Source organism: Styela clava, chromosome 2 (genome assembly GCF_964204865.1).
Source record: "Styela clava chromosome 2, kaStyClav1.hap1.2, whole genome shotgun sequence".
Classification (NCBI taxonomy): Eukaryota; Metazoa; Chordata; class Ascidiacea; order Stolidobranchia; family Styelidae; genus Styela; species Styela clava.
In genome coordinates, this window is record NC_135251.1 from 28,144,429 (window position 1) to 28,149,428 (window position 5,000).

Sequence of the window (5,000 nt, forward strand, 5' to 3'; positions counted from 1 at the left end):
CGGCGTCGAAAGAAGCCGAGCCAAAAAAAGTTAAAGTACAAACGTGCAAGCATACTAACCTAACCCTAGGTAAGGCATGTCAGAGCGAAAGACAGTAAACTCGAATGAGCCATGAAAGAGCGGTGCGGGGCCGGTCGGAGCGCACCCTTTTCTCGGTGGCTGGCGGGCGAGAGAGTGCTGCGTCGCCGGCATCGGCGTCGAAAGAAGCCGAGCCAAAAAAAGTTAAAGTACAAACGTGCAAGCATACTAACCTAACCCTAGGTAAGGCATGTCAGAGCGAAAGACAGTAATTTCGAATGAGCCAAGAAAGAGCGGTGCGGGGCCGGTCGGAGCGCACCCTTTTCTCGGTGGCTGGCGGGCGAGAGAGTGCTGCGTCGCCGGCATCGGCGTCGAAAGAAGCCGAGCCAAAAAAAGTTAAAGTACAAACGTGCAAGCATACTAACCTAACCCTAGGTAAGGCATGTCAGAGCGAAAGACAGTAATTTCGAATGAGCCAAGAAAGAGCGGTGCGGGGCCGGTCGGAGCGCACCCTTTTCTCGGTGGCTGGCGGGCGAGAGAGTGCTGCGTCGCCGGCATCGGCGTCGAAAGAAGCCGAGCCGAAAAAAGTTAAAGTACAAACGTGCAAGCATACTAACCTAACCCTAGGTAAGGCATGTCAGAGCGAAAGACAGTAAACTCGAATGAGCCAAGAAAGAGCGGTGCGGGGCCGGTCGGAGCGCACCCTTTTCTCGGTGGCTGGCGGGCGAGAGAGTGCTGCGTCGCCGGCATCGGCGTCGAAAGAAGCCGAGCCGAAAAAAGTTGTACAAACGTGCAAGCATACTAACCTAACCCTAGGTAAGGCATGTCAGAGCGAAAGACAGTAATTTCGAATGAGCCAAGAAAGAGCGGTGCGGGGCCGGTCGGAGCGCACCCTTTTCTCGGTGGCTGGCGGGCGAGAGAGTGCTGCGTCGCCGGCATCGGCGTCGAAAGAAGCCGAGCCGAAAAAAGTTAAAGTACAAACGTGCAAGCATACTAACCTAACCCTAGGTAAGGCATGTCAGAGCGAAAGACAGTAATTTCGAATGAGCCAAGAAAGAGCGGTGCGGGGCCGGTCGGAGCGCACCCTTTTCTCGGTGGCTGGCGGGCGAGAGAGTGCTGCGTCGCCGGCATCGGCGTCGAAAGAAGCCGAGCCGAAAAAAGTTAAAGTACAAACGTGCAAGCATACTAACCTAACCCTAGGTAAGGCATGTCAGAGCGAAAGACAGTAATTTCGAATGAGCCAAGAAAGAGCGGTGCGGGGCCGGTCGGAGCGCACCCTTTTCTCGGTGGCTGGCGGGCGAGAGAGTGCTGCGTCGCCGGCATCGGCGTCGAAAGAAGCCGAGCCAAAAAAAGTTAAAGTACAAACGTGCAAGCATACTAACCTAACCCTAGGTAAGGCATGTCAGAGCGAAAGACAGTAAACTCGAATGAGCCATGAAAGAATGAAAGAGCGGTGCGGGGCCGGTCGGAGCGCACCCTTTTCTCGGTGGCTGGCGGGCGAGAGAGTGCTGCGTCGCCGGCATCGGCGTCGAAAGAAGCCGAGCCGAAAAAAGTTAAAGTACAAACGTGCAAGCATACTAACCTAACCCTAGGTAAGGCATGTCAGAGCGAAAGACAGTAATTTCGAATGAGCCAAGAAAGAGCGGTGCGGGGCCGGTCGGAGCGCATCCTTTTCTCGGTGGCTGGCGGGCGAGAGAGTGCTGCGTCGCCGGCATCGGCGTCGAAAGAAGCCGAGCCAAAAAAAGTTAAAGTACAAACGTGCAAGCATACTAACCTAACCCTAGGTAAGGCATGTCAGAGCGAAAGACAGTAATTTCGAATGAGCCAAGAAAGAGCGGTGCGGGGCCGGTCGAAGCGCACCCTTTTCTCGGTGGCTGGCGGGCGAGAGAGTGCTGCGTCGCCGGCATCGGCGTCGAAAGAAGCCGAGCCAAAAAAAGTTAAAGTACAAACGTGCAAGCATACTAACCTAACCCTAGGTAAGGCATGTCAGAGCGAAAGACAGTAAACTCGAATGAGCCATGAAAGAGCGGTGCGGGGCCGGTCGGAGCGCACCCTTTTCTCGGTGGCTGGCGGGCGAGAGAGTGCTGCGTCGCCGGCATCGGCGTCGAAAGAAGCCGAGCCGAAAAAAGTTAAAGTACAAACGTGCAAGCATACTAACCTAACCCTAGGTAAGGCATGTCAGAGCGAAAGACAGTAATTTCGAATGAGCCAAGAAAGAGCGGTGCGGGGCCGGTCGGAGCGCACCCTTTTCTCGGTGGCTGGCGGGCGAGAGAGTGCTGCGTCGCCGGCATCGGCGTCGAAAGAAGCCGAGCCGAAAAAAGTTAAAGTACAAACGTGCAAGCATACTAACCTAACCCTAGGTAAGGCATGTCAGAGCGAAAGACAGTAATTTCGAATGAGCCAAGAAAGAGCGGTGCGGGGCCGGTCGGAGCGCACCCTTTTCTCGGTGGCTGGCGGGCGAGAGAGTGCTGCGTCGCCGGCATCGGCGTCGAAAGAAGCCGAGCCAAAAAAAGTTAAAGTACAAACGTGCAAGCATACTAACCTAACCCTAGGTAAGGCATGTCAGAGCGAAAGACAGTAAACTCGAATGAGCCATGAAAGAGCGGTGCGGGGCCGGTCGGAGCGCACCCTTTTCTCGGTGGCTGGCGGGCGAGAGAGTGCTGCGTCGCCGGCATCGGCGTCGAAAGAAGCCGAGCCGAAAAAAGTTAAAGTACAAACGCGATGCTAATGAGCGAGCCGTTGTCTCGACTAATATGTAGGGGGCGTTCGATCGAGCGTCTGGCTTGAGCGCTTGTCGGCCTAGCAGAACGGTCGCATTGTTATGCCCGGGTTTTAGGCACCGCTGCAGGCGGCCGGCAGAGCTCTTGTTTGTGCGAAACTGAATGGATCGAGCCCGAGAGAGGGCGAGCAAAGAAAAAACGCAAATCGCTCCGCCTGGCACTGCCGGCGAGAGCGTGGACGTCGCGGCCAGCGACTGTCGAAGCTGAGTACGGCCGCAGGCGATCGCCTCGGTCTTAAACGAATGCGACGAGCACGCGCCGGGCGGCCCAGCAAGGGCCGAGCGCAGCTGTCGCAGCTATCTGGTTGATCCTGCCAGTAGTGATATGCTTGTCTCAAAGATTAAGCCATGCAGGTGCAAGTACGAGTTCTCGTAAAGCGAAACTGCGAATGGCTCATTAAATCAGTCTTGGTTTATTTGGTCTCGTAAGCGAAGTGGATAACTGTGGTAATTCTAGAGCTAATACATGCATTAAGCGCCGACTTCGGGAGGCGCGCTTTTATCAGATCAAAACCGACCGGGTTCGTCCTGTGACGTTTGATGACTCTGGATAACCACGCGGATCGTACGGTCTCTGCACCGACGACGTATCATTCAAGTGTCTGCCCTATCAACTGTCGAAGGTACGCTACGTGCCTACCTTTGTGATAACGGGTAACGGGGAATCAGGGTTCGATTCCGGAGAGGGAACCTGAGAAACGGCTACCACATCCAAGGAAGGCAGCAGGCGCGCAAATTACCCATTCCCGACACGGGGAGGTAGTGACGAAAAATAACAATACAGGACTCTAACGAGGCCCTGTAATTGGAATGAGTACATCCTAAAACTCTTAACGAGTATCCATTGGAGGGCAAGTCTGGTGCCAGCAGCCGCGGTAATTCCAGCTCCAACAGTGTATGCTAAAGTTGTTGCGGTTGAAAAGCTCGTAGTTGGATTTTGGGCGAGCGCCGCCGGTCCGTCGCAAGGCGTGTCACTGGTTGCGTTCGCCTCACCTTCGGTTCTCCGTCGGTGCTCTTGACTGAGTGTCGGCGGTGGCCGATAAGTTTACTTTGAAAAAATTAGAGTGTTCAAAGCAGGCTGTTCGCCTGCATAGTGTTGCATGGAATAATGGAATAGGACCTCGGTTCTATTTTGTTGGTTTTCGGAGCACGAGGTAATGATTAAGAGGGACAGACGGGGGCGTCCGTACTCTGCCGTTAGAGGTGAAATTCTTGGATCGGCGGAAGACGAACTACTGCGAAAGCATTCGCCAAGAATGTTTTCTTTAATCAAGAGCGAAAGTCAGAGGTTCGAAGACGATCAGATACCGTCCTAGTTCTGACTATAAACGATGCCAACTAGCGATCGGGAGGCGTTACCATGACGACCTTTCCGGCAGCTTCCGGGAAACCAAAGTCTTTGGGTTCCGGGGGAAGTATGGTTGCAAAGCTGAAACTTAAAGGAATTGACGGAAGGGCACCACCAGGAGTGGAGCCTGCGGCTTAATTTGACTCAACACGGGGAAACTCACCCGGCCCGGACACAGGTAGGATTGACAGATTGAGAGCTCTTTCTTGATTCTGTGGGTGGTGGTGCATGGCCGTTCTTAGTTGGTGGAGCGATTTGTCTGGTTAATTCCGATAACGAACGAGACTCTGGCATGCTAAATAGTTACGCGACCTTCTCGGTCGGCGTCTAACTTCTTAGAGGGACTAGTGGCGTTTAGCCACACGAGATTGAGCAATAACAGGTCTGTGATGCCCTTAGATGTCCGGGGCCGCACGCGCGCTACACTGAGTGAAGCAGCGAGTGTCTAACCTAGGCCGAAAGGTCCGGGTAACCCGTTGAACCTCATTCGTGATTGGGATAGGGACTTGCAATTGTTTCCCTTGAACGAGGAATTCCCAGTAAGCGCAAGTCATCAACTTGCGTTGATTACGTCCCTGCCCTTTGTACACACCGCCCGTCGCTACTACCGATTGAATGGTTTAGTGAGATCCTTGGATCGGCCCCGTCGCGGCTGGCAACGGCCGCGTCGGCGTGTCGAGAAGACGATCAAACTTGATCATTTAGAGGAAGTAAAAGTCGTAACAAGGTTTCCGTAGGTGAACCTGCGGAAGGATCATTACCGAAAGTGGTGGTAGGCCCCGGCCGACCGCGCACTTAATTGTCTTTGGGTGCCGCCGAGAGGGCGGCCGTCAATCGGGGTTCCGCCCCGTGCGA

At 54.4% G+C, this 5,000-nt stretch overlaps 1 non-coding gene across 1 annotated transcript; it reads left to right on the forward strand.

Moving 5' to 3' along the window:
- Window positions 1-3,095: 3,095 nt before the first annotated feature.
- Window positions 3,096-4,905, forward strand: LOC144420265 (small subunit ribosomal RNA). The gene has a single exon (XR_013474618.1). It is a non-coding gene; the product is annotated as a small subunit ribosomal RNA (ribosomal RNA).
- The last annotated feature ends 95 nt before the right edge of the window (window positions 4,906-5,000 follow it).